This window comes from Aptenodytes forsteri, unplaced genomic scaffold (assembly GCF_000699145.1).
Source record: "Aptenodytes forsteri isolate BGI_AS27 unplaced genomic scaffold, ASM69914v1 Scaffold188, whole genome shotgun sequence".
Lineage (NCBI taxonomy): Eukaryota > Metazoa > Chordata > Aves > Sphenisciformes > Spheniscidae > Aptenodytes > Aptenodytes forsteri.
This window is the reverse complement of record NW_008794371.1, coordinates 520,485-536,257: the sequence shown is the minus strand read 5'-3', so window position 1 is coordinate 536,257 and position 15,773 is coordinate 520,485.

Below are 15,773 nucleotides of genomic sequence, written 5' to 3'. Positions count from 1 at the left end.
CGCCAACTCCCCCCAGTTTCTATACTGAGCATGACGTCCCATGGTATGGAATGTCCCTCTGGCCAGTTGGGGTCAGCTGTCCTGGCCGTGCCCCCTCCCAGCTTCTTGTGCACCTCCAGCCTGCTCAGTCGGTAGAGCTTGGGAAGCTGAAAAGTCCTTGACTAGTGTAAGCACTGCTCAGCAACAACTAAAACATCGGTGTGTTATCAACATTGTTCTCATCCTAAATCCAAAACACAGCACTGTACCAGCTACTACGAAGAAAATTAACTCTGTCCTAGCCGAAACCTGGGCATTGCCTTAATTTATTTTGCAATCAGGTTGCTGATGGAAATAACACTGGAGCAATCAAACTGTTTCAGTGCGTGAGTCTGTCCATCTGTCAGTCTGTCTGCCCTCCCTCCCTCAAAGCTTTTGAGCTGATTTCAAGTGCATTCAACACAGAATTAGGGACCTTAAAACTCAGAGGCGCCAATGAGTGAAGTGAAGAGATGCAGCTGAGCAGAGGAGAGCCATCCCCCATGTGCCTTCTCTGATTGAGTCATTAGGGAACTGGCATGGGATAGAGACACAAGAAACTGGATACATCATTCAAGGGAACAATTTCTTCACTGAAAACTTTATGGCTTTCTAAGCGTTTTTTCACAATGAAAAGGAACAGAAAAACCTTTAAAATGTTACGCAACCTGCAAACTAAACAAAGCCTTGCACTCCTGGACAAACAGCCCACCTCTGGTCGGTTGGGGAAGCACTCACTGTCCCCACCATCCACATACTGTTGGTACCCGTCGGGTCTGGCTGCAGGTGGGAGCTGCCCTGCCTTTAGCAAGAGGCCTCGGACTACTCCCGACTAACCAATGTGGAGCCATAAAACCATGCTGGCAGTGGTAAATAAACCCAGGCTCTCCTTGTTTTAATATTAAGACTAGCACAAGATCTGCCACCCTTCGGCCTGCCTCCCTGGCTCTGCCTTCCTGGTCCCACAAGGAAGATGAGCTGCCCCTCGGCTTTACAATGCTGCTTCCCACATCCTTACATTTACGTGAGTGTTACAGCAACACTAAACCCTCCCAAGCCATCCTGCTCCTGCTCCCCACAAGCACTGTTACACCTTCCTATTGCAATAGCTCCGGGCCTCGCTTTTCTTCTTCTGAGCGTAGCCTTTAAACTCCCACCTCCCCACCAGCAGCACCAAAAGCCACAGCCTGCCTGGGAATTACCAGTGCTAATTTATCATTTGCAGCATCAAATAAGCACGCTGCCACTTTCCTTTCTCATCCTTCTTGTATCTATAAAGAAACAGGGTGGGGAATGACTAACAACAACAACAACCACCAAAAAAACTCGAGTAAATTAACATTACAGCTGAGGTTTTACACGTACAAAAGTCAGGAATTTCAAAGTTATGGTTCCCCCTCCAGCTGTAATTCTGGCACACTGCACATATATATTAAGACATTAAAGTTAGCCCCATAAACAGTAATACAAAATACTACACGCACACAAGGGGGCCAATCTACGATGGCCAGGGGAGCCATAATTCTAGCTACCCTGACTCCTGTGCGTGCGTTTCTCCCTCAAAAAAGGAATAAGTCAGCTCTCATTCACTTGTAATTCAAAGCCCAGGATGCTGATAGGGAAGAGAAAAGAGAGATTGTTCTGTCTGCTTCTTCTAAACAGTAATACAAAATACTACACGCACACAAGGGGGCCAATCTACGATGGCCAGGGGAGCCATAATTCTAGCTACCCTGACTCCTGTGCGTGCGTTTCTCCCTCAAAAAAGGAATAAGTCAGCTCTCATTCACTTGTAATTCAAAGCCCAGGATGCTGATAGGGAAGAGAAAAGAGAGATTGTTCTGTCTGCTTCTTCTTCTCCTCTTTTTTCTTTTTTTTTTTTTTTTTTATAGGGGGGGGGTTTGGCGGTTTCTACTCACATTTCTCCCCCCTTTCACTTGTAATTCAAAGCCCAGGATGCTGATAGGGAAGAGAAAAGAGAGATTGTTCTGTCTGCTTCTTCTTCCTCCTCTTTTTTCTTTTTTTTTTTTTATTGCATAGGCTGTTGTCTAGCTGCTTACGATCAATGTTCTCCCTCTGTCTGACTTTGATACATCGGGAGAGATCTCAGATTTCTATTCCCATCTTCTCTCGCTTTGTAACCGATCCAGCTCCCCAGCAAGGCACACACATGCAATAGATAAGGGATAGCCTTTGATTGAATTTACTTAATTTATACGGACGATGGCACACAAGAGGAATATTAAAATACAAATTAGCAGCTTCATATTTCACATGCACTGAAATCTCCCCAGCAGATAATGAGCTGCTGGAAACTTATCTGCCAAAGGTCTCTCCCCAGCCACACCTACTCCCCTTCCCCTGAGATCCTCGAGTAAACGCTAGGCAAGTTGATAACTCGAGAGTTACAGTTTAAGTCCTTAAAGGGACAACACTCAGGCCAACATTTTTAAACAACTCTGCCACTGTGCGGGAGCTGTACTGAGAAGGCACAAAAGGTTTTTCAGCCCTTGTGACCACCTTCATGCCCTGCAGAGCAGGATGGAGAGATGCCTCCATCTGCATTTCCATGGGAAACGGGCAAACTCATATCATCATGCAGGATCTCTGCTCGCCTGGTTTGGGAGCTGAGCCACAGGAAGAGGCTCCTTTCGTGAGCTGTGTGACACTGGCCACCACAGGGCACAGCAGCAAAAACTCTCTGGGCATCAGCATGGGCCCCAGGTATGTTCCTGCTGCCAGCTTTAACATCAGAGCAGAGGCTCCCGCTTGCAAGTTCAGGGACATGGATTCTGCCTGGATGACCCCACCAGGGCACCCTAGTACCTGTTTACGATGCAGCCTGCAATTACACAGCATCTGCAGTGGCTGGGCTGCCTTTCAGTAATCTGGCAATAAAAATGTGACACACCCCTTCCCATTCTCACAGGGCCACTTTGGTAGAGGCATGTTTTCAGTTGGCCCTAAGAACCTAACCCCGTGCCCAAAGATGGTGTCTCTCCATTCAGCTGGCCCAGACTCCCATCCCACACATCCGAGTGGTGATGAAGTGCCATTATCCATAGGAGCATCCTCCAGCAGTCCCAAGCAACCCCGTGGCATTCCTCTTACTGGATTAGATAAGACCCCCAATTTGGGCAGAGTATTTAATTCTGCCGCACATGCTCAGATAACAGGCTAGATAAATCAGAGGTTTCTGTAATACTGTGGTCATCCTTGGAAGCTGCAGATGAAGGGGTGGAGAAGCAGCAGAGAAAAAGAACCAGTCATGGTGCACTGCGGGAGGGATGGGAAGAGTCTCCACGTACATGTTTTCCTCCTGGTTTCCCAATGGAGCATGGGTAGAGATGCATGGGTACAAACAGAGGAACGCTGAAGAAACTCCTGCAGTGTTAAATTGTTCTTCCAATGGAGATCGTTAGCTGGATTTGAACAAGAAATCTGCCAACAGACCTGACTTTGAAGTGATTAGTAGGAAATGCCTACAGCTAAATTAAACCAACAAATAAAGTCAACCTGACGGTCAAACTGACACTGTATGCTTAAACTAAGTTAAAAAGGACCCTGTTGCTTCTCCGTTCAGGGTCTTTAACTCTGGTAGTAGCCAAAGTCAAACAGAAGTGAGGAAATATTCTCTGATGGGAGTCTCAGGAAGGAAGGTGTATTTTGAAGTTAGGCCAATGAGTACTTGAATTCTGTACACCAGGCCTGAGCAGCAGTTCCTCGTGGAGAGGCTCCCGAAATGATTAGCTTCGCTCAGCTGAAGGCATCAGTAACATGAGAACCCGATCTGCTGCACAAGAGATTAGACACAGTTTGAGCCTTGCTAGGGGTGATGATGTGAAAGGTCGATGATACTCCCCATAAGCGACAGATGCCTGAGAGCAGGGAATACCCCTCACTCTCCAGCTCCTCAACACGCCAGGCCCTAATGCCGGAACAGTGAAAAGGCATAGGAGTGGGGACACATTCAGGTATCAACAGGCATTTGTGGGCAAGGGGGGCTGCTCTGCACATTCCCCTCATACACACTCTGGTATAGCTGGTTCAAACACACGGAGCAGCACAGAGGTCAGATGGACCGAAAGGGAAGAGATGGAGATGTCAGCAATGCTGGCTTACCATGCTCTCTCTGCCGGCCCGGGGAGATCCCTCCCAGCACACAAATGGGTCAGACCCTTTCCTTGATGAGAAGAACTAAGGGACAGTTTTGCAAGAGTTTTCTGCTTTCCTTGATTTTCCCACTGGAGAGCTGAAAAGCTAGGACACGGTGGAGAAAAAGATTTCCCTTGCCTTCCAGGCAGGCACTTACCTACCTCCCACTGCCATCAAGTATATTTTGGATGTTTCAATGGAGACTCCATGTAGTTTCAGAGGACACTGACAATTATAATAATGTTGTGTAGCAGAAGGATTCAGCTTTACCCAAGCCTGCTTGGCACAAGTGGGGAACAAATAACAAACGACTTTCAACCAACCGCCCAACTTTCATGAGTACACCCCTTTCCCAGTGTCACAAAATAGCCAGATAACCAGGATGCTCTTTCTCCATTAAAGAGCAGTCTGAACCTCTGACTTTTCTTCCCATTAGAAAGTAAAATGACCCAGGGAGTGACAAAATTATGCTGCTAAAAACAAGACAGTCACTTTGAAAATCAATAATACCCCAAGGTGTTATTGTGAGTTAACAGCTCTCTTAGGCCCAAGGCACAGAGCTGGTATTAATGCTGTTCTTGCCGTCTTTCCCGCCAACATCCCCACTGCTGCCGTTACTTGAGAAAATCTCTGACATGGAATTCTACTTAAAGCAGTGCAAAGGATGGATTTTTCAGTTCGGTGACCAAACCAAAAATAATCGAGAGAGATGAGAACAAGAGAGAAAAGAAATGTGCTACAGGCCACCCTACATGCTTTATGTAAAACAAAACCAAAATACTATCTTTTTTGTTTGAGGTGATTTAACAGTTACTGACTCCCACTCCTTTATTTTTATTTGTTTGCTAAAAGCAGCATTGGAGGAAAGGTGTTACTTCAGAACGAAACATCAGGTTTGTGTAACACTGACACAAACTGTTCAGCTCTCTGCTTCACTTCCCCATCCCTTTCTGCTCCTCGGCCAAAACTATTGCACCACTTGCTGAACTGAACCCAAACTGGGTCAGTCCGTCCCACAGGTATCAAAATGCACTTTCCAGCAAATTTAAAAATAAAACCCCAAAGTGATCAACTCCCAGCGTATGGGTCATTTAAAGAGAGACGAAACATCTGGGAAGACTGGTGAACCTCCAGAGGTTTTGAGGTCCCCTCCAGATGTGTCCCTGTATTTCCCAGCAGTTATGGAAATACATGACCCTCAGAGGGTAGGTTGAGAATGAAACAGATACGAGCTGCCTTGAATACCCCTTGCATTTCTAGACTGCTCAGGGAGAGCTCAAAAACCAATATATATAGCTGGTGCCATTGTGCCAGGGGACTACAGGTAATTCAGGAGGTGATGTTCGGCACTGGGAACCTATTAACCCCTGGGAATGGGCATTTAGCTGCTGGGGAAAGCAATGGTGTTTCTTTTCACGAGCACTGAACATGGATAGACAGGGCAGAACTGGCACGGGGCTCCTGGGTGCCTTTTTTTCATGCACGACATAAAAACAAGGTCCCAGGCAGCTGTTGTCAGTAAAGCTCCTGCTGCATTTTTACAGGAGTCAAAGTGTTAGATCTGCCATCCCGTCCAAATTCTGGGTTGGGGTAATTAGCTGCTGCCTAAATGCTGCTTCAGAGCCTTACATATCATTTACATACTACTCCTGCCATCTCCTAAGGAGGAGAGCAGGGGAGGCTGAGTACATATAATGACTTGCCCCACACCATCCCTCATCTTGCTACATAGGCATTCCTGGCAGGGAAAGCACAGTGGGAAAACGGCCAAGACAAAAGATAGTGAAAATGCAGAGGATGATATTTCCTCGATCACAGCAGGTCAGCAGGGCAGGTAAGCCCATGAAATACCATTCCCTGCCCTTACCCACACCCTGGCCTAGCCTCACTATGTGAGATACCCAGTGATGAGAGGTGGGGAGCCACATTACCCCAAAGTTTCTGCACTAGCTGCACTGCTGCAAGGATATACGTATACCACAGCGTCCAGGGGCTCCCACACTGCAGGAAGGTCCAGGTGAAATTACATATTAGTCTCATTTCCATCCCTGTGTTGAAAAAAAAAATTGTCCGAAAGGGCCTTTTCTCCTCCTCCTGTGACCAAGGCAACAATCAGAGAACATCTCCTGCCTTGGACTCCTTATTAGTTTAATTAGATGATTTTCTGCATGATTTATCCTGAACGCTGCAATTGCGCAATCAAATCACAGATCAGTTGACAACTTCATTTAAAAAATTAGTGTTTAGCAGCTTTGCAGGCTCTAAAAGCTCTGAGGACATCTGTCAGCAGTGACCCCTTCTGATAATCACAAACAGTACCAGCCTGTGTCCCCACCTCCTGTCCTGCCTGCAAGCTGACATGCCGAAGAATCCCTTGAGAACAAAAAAACCCCAAGCCTCAAGGCATTCCCAGTTTGCATCTGCCTATGCTGCCTGCTGCTTGGCCTTCCTTCTCACATGTCAGTCCACAAATTTTAGTGAGTGTTACAGGCCTGCCAGAAAGAGAATAGATCTTACTGCTCGGAGGGGGCTTGGCATTTCAGATGCACTTGCATCAGGCCCTGTGCTTTTGCTAAATTATGTGGGAGTTGATGCCTGATGTGAAGCTGCCACCCATGCTACCCAGCATCAGCCGAGGCTGGAGCCCCTAAGCTCGCCTTTTGAGCTCTGCTCATCCTGGGGCATGTGGGTGGTGATGGAGGGACGGATGCTGCTTGTGGCTTGAGCGGCAAGCTGAAGAACCTGAAGCCGAGCACAGAAGCTGTCATCAGTGGATTTCCCAGTTCACAGCCCTCCTGCAGGAAGTTGTTGATCCTGCAGGCTGGGTTTGGATCAGCTCAGCACTGCAAGTCTTGAGTTTTCTTGTGCTTAGCAGGCTGTCAGGAATCACTGCCAGCAAGGGGGAGGGCAGCGGTACTCACTGATGGAGACAGTAATGCCATAACCATGTTCCTTGTAGGCTTGGATTTCCGGAGCAACAGAGAGCTGCTTGGGCAGATCCTGCAGGGAGTGGTGGGAGAAGATGAGCGATTTAGCAATCCTTTCCAGCAAGTTCGGGGAGGAGAAGACATCATGTGCCTTCTGAGCAGGGAATACACAAACTGTGTCTTTCCTCTAACGAAACAGAAGCCAAAACCGGCCTCCCCTCCTGGCTTAGTCCAAAGAACCCTGCTCCCTAGGGTGGAGGATCTGTGATTGGTGGACAACTGATCCTTAAGCTGTCTCAAAGCCAAGGGGCTTCCTCTGAATTCTCCATTTCATGGCCAGGCTGAGTCAATGGCATCCCTCCTGAGGGACCCTGCCTTTCCAAGGGACACTGTCCAAGCAGGGTGACACCATGATGACAACAAAGCATCCTGCGTCCTCAGAGATCTCTGGAAACCCCACTAACACCATCTGAATTCAGACCTTGTTAAGAAGCTCGGGAATCAGCCTCCATTCCAGATCTTCGGCAGCCTGAGACACTGATTATAATGAGTTCCACTAATTAGATTGTTTTAATTCAAAGGCCAGCAGGCTAAAAGAGATGTGAATCAGGGGAACCTTTGTGAGGCATCTGCTGGGATTTCCAGCCAGCGTAATTCCTCCAAGCTGCCCACTGATGAGTCCTTTAGCAAATGTCTTCTCTCCCACCTCTCTCCCCAGAATGAGACCTGGGCCAGGAAGGTCTCCAACTTGCCAGACAGATCCCCATTCCCTCAGTTCTTCAGCAGGCCCCTCTGAGGGATGAAATGACAGCTGTTTCCTATCAAATGAACCTCCTTCTCTTGTTCCCTCTTCATATGTTTGCTTCAATTGTTATTCAATTGCACAGATGAAAAAACAACTCAGGGAAGGAGCTAATTAGAGGAAGACAACGGAAGCAGATTAACTCAGGTGGAACTGGGAAAGGAGGTGGTGGATGGTATAGAAGGGAATGGAAATCAGTCTTGAAAGGAGCAGCAAATACATGGAGACGGTCCACAGTTGACCATGTGGTGGATGATGAGGAGAGCAGAGTGCATGGCTGGTGGCTGATTCAAGCTGGTCAGGAGCCACCAGGACTCAGGGCCACGCACTCTGCATGCTGCCAGTGGTGAGATGTCTAGACTGCAGTGCTGGTTCAAATCCTGCCGTGTGGCCTGCACCACCCAGCTTCATCGCTCACTGGAACAGAGCCTGTGCTGCCTTGGAGAAGCCACGACCAGGCTGGTGGGCCCTTTTTTGCAGAGATGCTTTTACAGCTTTCCCAGAATACCAAGGCTTGACCTGCTGTAGGCAGAGTGGTAGAGCTGCGCTGCACCAGCTCCTGCTCTATAGATAAAAGGGGATCTCCTGAGCCTGCGATCCATCATGTTGCAGATGAGATCTGCAGATAACCCAGATATCTCTGACTGCAGTTTGTGCTAACAGAGGCTATGGCTGGCTGGCTGAATGCTGTCTCGCTCCTGCTGGCTAAACTGGCCTGGAGCCACATCTTTTCAATCAAAAATACAACATAATCCTTAAATGAAGATAAAGAGCACCTAACTGCCAGGTGCACCTACCAGCATTGCTAGGAAGTTAAGAGACAGCTAATCACAATTTCAATGGGAAACCTAACTTCCTCTGGTGCTTGTGTGTCTATGGGAGGTTCCCATGGTACACGGGACAACTGATTTAAAAAGAATACCAAACAAAGAAGCAGGACTGTGTTTAAAAAAAACAGCTTTCCCAGAATACCAAGGCTTGACCTGCTGTAGGCAGAGTGGTAGAGCTGCGCTGCACCAGCTCCTGCTCTATAGATAAAAGGGGATCTCCTGAGCCTGCGATCCATCATGTTGCAGATGAGATCTGCAGATAACCCAGATATCTCTGACTGCAGTTTGTGCTAACAGAGGCTATGGCTGGCTGGCTGAATGCTGTCTCGCTCCTGCTGGCTAAACTGGCCTGGAGCCACATCTTTTCAATCAAAAATACAACATAATCCTTAAATGAAGATAAAGAGCACCTAACTGCCAGGTGCACCTACCAGCATTGCTAGGAAGTTAAGAGACAGCTAATCACAATTTCAATGGGAAACCTAACTTCCTCTGGTGCTTGTGTGTCTATGGGAGGTTCCCATGGTACACGGGACAACTGATTTAAAAAGAATACCAAACAAAGAAGCAGGACTGTGTTAAAAAAAAAAAAAAAGAAAGAAAAGAAAGAAAAAAGCTGGTTTTAATCATTTGCTGCTAATGCCCCAGACACCGGGATTTCTGCAGCACGGGACAGGACAATGTAGGAGAGGTAGAGTGTAGCATCAGGGTTTAAAAAAGTGACCACACTGAGCAATGCCTTGGAGTGCAGGTTAGTGACAAGTGGCACCAGCAAAGCCCCACAGTCAGGAGAGGAAAAGCAAGGATGTACGTGAGCTAACAGTTTGTGAGCCATCTCTTAATCCTTACAGTAAAGCAAGACTTGCCACCCATCTCTTGGTTGTGCCTGCCTTTCTAGCCAGGTACCCTGGGAACTCCAGGACAAGCTGCTGATCCCCTTTGGGCCTGAGTTTCCCTTTTTGTAAAAATCAAATTCCATTTCTGCTTGTGTTCAGGAATGATCAGTGATGGACTTAGAAACATCTTGAGATGTGCAGACAAAAGGGTCTCCAGAAGAACAACTCTCCTTGCAAAGTCGCTATTTGGGACCTTAGGACGGTGTGCAGGGGAACAGACAGCTGGGAGAAGACAAGGAGTCTGAGAGATCCTTTAGGCGAGTTTTTGGCCAAACCATAGTCCCCACAGTCCATGGGAACTACGGTGATTGAATCCAGCCATAACTTGGCTCTCTATCTGGCACATCTAGAAGTTTATCACCTCCCAGCTTAGATGTCTGGCAAAAGGCAGGTACTGGCCTGCCATGCCAGCTCCTTCCTTTTAGTGGCAATACCTTCTTCTGTCTCCCATGCTTCTATTCGTTACCAAAATCCCCCAAAGACACCACTGATGATGGAGAGCCATTGGAGAGGCAATTAGAAAGAAGTTAGAGTGAATTACATATGCAGGGTTTATTTTCTGTTTTCCGCTATAGCTGCTGCCAATTATTGTGCAATTAGGCTGCCTTCATTAGCAAATGAGATTAAAATTAACATCGTTAATTACTCGTTCTGTTAAACAGGGGAAAGCAGGCATTTAAGGGGAAGATGCAGAGAAGGTTGTTCCTGGAGCAGATGCAGTAACGTTCTCCGTTTGCAGCACTGCTTCTTCAGGGGTTGCATTGGGTTATTCAATGTCAGCTAATACAGCGGGGGAAAGAAGTGTTTAAATTCAAGCCACTAATTCAAGGCCTTGCAGGAAAACGTTACACATTGCTCAAGAAAATCATCATCACATGTTGCAAAACACAAGCTGATGGCCACAGTGAGTAGCCACTGGATTGCTCCCACCAGGGACTGGACTCTCTCCTCAGTTGCTGGTGCACTAGACTGACAGTCGACAGAAATTTCTAACGGGGTCTACAACCCAGCAAGCCGGGAGCAAGGCTCACACTGCCAGCGATGGTGCAATAAAGCCAAAACAGTTACTGCTATTTATGGCAATGTCTTCTGGGCGCTGGACGTTTTGTGGACACTCAAGACAACTGCTTTCCTGGGCTCATAGACTAGAGAGGGAGGTCAAGGGAAGAGCAGCAGTGCTCCAAATTGATGGTGATATTTTTGCAAGCCAACTCAATGGTATTGCTCCCTACAAAACTCAGATGCTGAGTAAGCACAAAGTGATGCCACTAATCTACGTGGCGACACTTTGAGGGTCCTGGATTCACAGGGCTGGAAAGGATCTCAAGAAGTCACCTAGCCCAGCCTGCTGTCTCCATACAGGATTAACGCGACTGCATCATTTTTATCTGCTGTCTCTCTAGGCCATGCTTGATGGTCTGCACCAGTGGAGGCTCTGCCCCTCCTGAGACATTATGTCTAACATTTTGCTTTCTTTACACTCGGGAAGGCTTCTCTAAGTGTTTCATTGGAACTGCAGTTGCCCAGTACTAGCTGCACTGCTCCCCATGGACAGGGAAAAGTGATTATTCCCATTCTGTTTGCATCAGCCTTTTTCATATTTAAGACCTATTCCTGTCTTGCCTGAGTTCCTCTTCTTTGGACTAAACCATCCCAATTTACTCAATCTTTCTTTGCGGATCATGTCTGCTAGTCTTCAGTCAGTCCTCCTTGCTCTGGACTCTCTTCTATTGCTTTGCAACTTTCTGGATGAGTTGTGCCCAAAACTGGACCCAGGCATCCAGCTGAGATCTCTGTAATGCTGGGCAGAGCAGGAACACTATTTTGTGTGTCTTGCTGGTGATACTTCTGTCTAGATTCTCCTGTTTGCTTGTCATTTTTCACAGCAGCTTGCCATCTCTGACTCTCATTCACACAGTGATCAAAAATGAGCTTCAGTCTTTTCTGCAGGATTGCTGCCTAGTCAGCTCTGTATTTCTGCATCCTGCATGTGAACAGTTCATTATTCCTGCCTAGATGTAGAATCCAGTACTTATCGCTATTAAATTGCATCCTATTTCTTCCAAACCATTTCTCCAATTTGTCAAAATTATTTGAGAGAAATAGAGAGATTGCTAAGGTCCCTTGGAAAACATGGAGTGTAGTACGACGGCCCTGAATTTCAGCTTGAACCTTGCCAGGCTGAATGCTTCCCTTGGATCTATGCCTGTCTCACCTTGCTCTGCAACACCTAAAAGCAAAATCTGGCCCCTCTTCACAAGCTGAGACAGAGGCTGCCTCTTCAAAGAATGCAGATGAGCAAACAATGTACTAAACACCGGGAAACATAGTGCTATGGTTGCAGAACCATTGCTCAGGCTGCTCTCTCTGCATGCAAACCTCAGTCCATACTGAAGTCCTTGCATGGTATTGCAACATCCCTCTCCAGCTTGGCCAAAGTACCCAAACCTATGAGCACTGCAAGCAAAAGCAAAGACTCCAAAACTGGACCAAAGACTTAGGAAATAGCTGCTCAAATGGACTCCTAAACTGACAGTCAGGATCTGCTGAATGGGTTACCTGCCAGCCTGTCTGTTGGTACTTCTCCTAATGGGTTCACTTTTCTATGTACAACAGGTAGCAGCAGTACAGCTGCAGCTGAGAGCCTCTATGGGTATGGGTAAGACAAAGGAGGGGGAGTCTTTTGTTAGATCTGCTTTGGAGTACACAAATCTTTGCATTAGGAACAGGAACATCAGACTCCAGGTGAATGAAGGCTGAGGTCACGTATTGTCTGTCCCCTTGTTTGCACCCTCCTCTGCTCTAAAAATGCCAAGCGCCCCTTTGCTGCACTGTCCAGTTCATAACATACATTTAAAAAGGAGCAGCCTGGCTGGAACAGGCTCTGCTAACTCCAAACTCTGAAGAAGCACGCAGTGCTCAAATGCTTATCTGTTGTGTTTGGACCTGCTGGCTGATCTAACAGAAGCCATTTCCTACTCTGTGAGTTTTCTCATGTGCACATAAGAACATGCACCAGCTGCAAGCAGCACCAGCAGCAGTGACCATACAGCCCAAGCTGAGCACATATGGGCTGTGCCCCTTGCTGGAAGCATCTGAATGCATCACATTTTTTATTTTCCTGACACCCCTGTGAAGGTGGGAGGAGAAATTTTCCCATCTCTCAAGCTGGAAAATTTGGGCAGAAAGAGGTTTAACAATCCAGCCATGGTTAGTCATAAGCAGGAGGCCACTTGGGGAACTAATACTATTTCTTAGTCAGGGGAGATTTTCAGTGTCGATGATCTGTGAAATGTTTGCCTTGAATTTCCTTTGGACCCAGCACAGAGCAGTATCTTATTCAAAAGCTGTATTTAAGAATGGCAATGAACTTTATTAGGTGTGTGCCGACAGCTTCACGGACGCCTTCAATAAGAAAAGCAATCGGATTCTGAGCAATACGATACCTTGTGCATAGCAACAAGCCAGCTGGCTCTGAAAACCATTTTCTCATGCAGACCTCATCAAAAAATGAAATGAGAAAATAAGTAGACAGGACTAGGCAGGGAATTCTCCTGCCCTTGTGCCCCAAGGGGACTATATCCAAATTAATAGGCCTTTTCCACTGCTAATGACTCAGTGAAGATGTCGGAGACACAAGCCACATCATCAGCTGGTGTAAATCAGTGTGTACCTGGAGATATTGCAGGAACAACATCAGATTACATTCATCTTAGCGTACAGCTCACCTTACCAGGGAGCCCACCTTCCCGTATCACTGGATTAAGCCAAAACCATCTCGGGAGTCCCTGGACCCTACCTGGCTCTCTGCTGGGAGATATGTATAAGGACAGGGATGCTGTCAAAGCCTCCAGTTCAAAAGCCACAGAGTGTTGTATTGCTACTGGTAAAATCCTTACCAATGCCAAATCATCCAGCATTGGGACTTCCATGCTCCTCTCTTGGGTTCAGCGATCCCTTGGAGAAAAGCTGAATTGAGACTGGCAGAGGAGAGATGCATGAGGGAAAAGCAAGTGGTGTGATGGGATCGGTGGGCTGGAAGGGACTGAGAAAAGGTGCAAAGGGGCCCTGAGGTGTGCACAGGGGGAAAAAAGATAGATGTATGGGTGCGGGAGAGAAAAATGAGAGATAAAGAAGTGATACGAAGTTTTCATGTCAGACTCCTCTGTGAGGGCAGATTTATCTGCCTTCTTTCTCTAGAAAATTCATTAGGCATTTGTGCCTCCCTCTTCTCCCTGGCAATATGCTCTAGCTTTGTCCAGGAACAAAACAGTAATTCATGCCCATGCACTCTCCTCTCTCAACAACCATGAAACAATATAGCATCCTCCCACCTCAGCTCTGCTCTTTGTCTCAGGCTTCTGCAAGGGGCTGACGGGGACCAGCATCCTGGGAATCTGCAGATATTCCTTGAGGAATTTGCAGGACAAAGCAGAAACTCTCTGGTCACACCACAGGTTGGTGTGAGATCTGACCTGTGGGTGAGCAGCATAAATGCTTCCCTGGGAACAAGAGGGAAGAGGCTCCAGGAGCAGGGCATGCTCTCTAGTTAGCTTGGATAATTTATCTATAACTCAAGCTAAAGGAAATTGAAGTGGCCTGTACCAACATTGCTTAATTTGCCAATGAACTTGCTATGGAAAGAGATAAGAAATAAGGTCTGAAATCTTAAAAGAAGCCATTAGGAAAATACAGACGTGAAGACCAGCCGAAATAAAGCCAAATGCATGCTTGTGAGCCGATAAGATTCTGAAGACTTCTTTCAGCAGCTGATAGCCAGAGGTTATCAACAAGGTAGACAGATTAAATTCCTACAGGCATTAATTGAAAGAAGTCTGATGAGGAGAGAAATTAAGGCCCAAACACTGAGCAGAAATAACTGTTGTTTTTCCTCTTCAGAGAATGTTTAGCTCCAAACAGCTGCTGTGGGGGGAAAAAAAGTTGCGGATGTAAGGTGTGAGATGCAGATGGGAGATGTGGAAACACATCATGAAAGGATAAGGGCAACTAGCTAGCTGAAACAAAAATAATATTGGGATGAATATGGTGGTGGTGAAACAGTAATGAAGAAAGACGAGAAGAAGCTGACCACTGTGGGCAGCCTACAAAAATGTGAATGTAGAAAATGCAGTGAAATCCCAAAGATTTCAGCAGCCAGGGTATGAGATTCCCAAGACAAAAGAGAGTTCAGCAAAGCATTTCCTGGTATTCAGCTCCTCTGTGGGAAGAGACGGAAGAAGGCACAAGCATGGTGTGATTATACCTGAAACAGAAGAACAGGAACCTGCTGAGATTGGTCACACAGCTCTGTGTGTACAGAGCTCAGGAGAAAGGAAAAACAATCTCTGTTTATGAATCCTCACCTGCTTATAAAATTGGCTGTAGGCAGCCAGTGTGTGCTTTGTGCATAGCTGGTCAAGCAGGGATGTGTGGAGCAGATGTCCCGTGGACCTGAAGACATCTCTAGGCAGTGCTACCCCATGACTACACAGCCAGAGAGACCTGAGAGGAGGAATAACCAACCTTGTGATTAAGGCATAAGCTCGGGGATTGGCACATCCTGAGCAGACTCCTGGTTCTCCCACAGATGCCAGGTAGAAGGAAGGCCTTGGGGTAAGTCGTTAGTCCTAGTTTCCTTTCCTAATGAAATAAAAGTGCCCTTCTCCTACCCTTCATCCTATTCATTTTCTTTCATACCAAATATTCTTTGTCTCTTAGTTGGTACATGCACAGTGCCAGGACATCTCTGGACCCTACGTTGAAGCAAACAGGGCTTACTACACCTGAAAGATTTGTGACCGCCAAATTTATTGTTCTACCTGCTGCAATGGCACAGGAGGGTAGCGATTTTTCCTCTGCTTCTCTATAACATTCGTGTGGGTGAGCGCTTTTCCGACAGAAAACCCAGCTTGTGTGGAAGTGTGTTGATTCACGTTTAGCTGCAATCCTGTTTCCTCTGGAAGACACATCTAGCTGAAGCTAGACGGATTCCACCCACCACAACGCAGCACAGCTGATGTCTTGTGGCAGTCCCTTGAGGACACGTCTCCAGAAAAAGAATCTGCTCATCTCAGCTCCCAAAGTCACCACTTCTCTCCCCCTTTTTTTTTTTTTTTTTTTTGTTTTCTTTTATTTACATATTTTT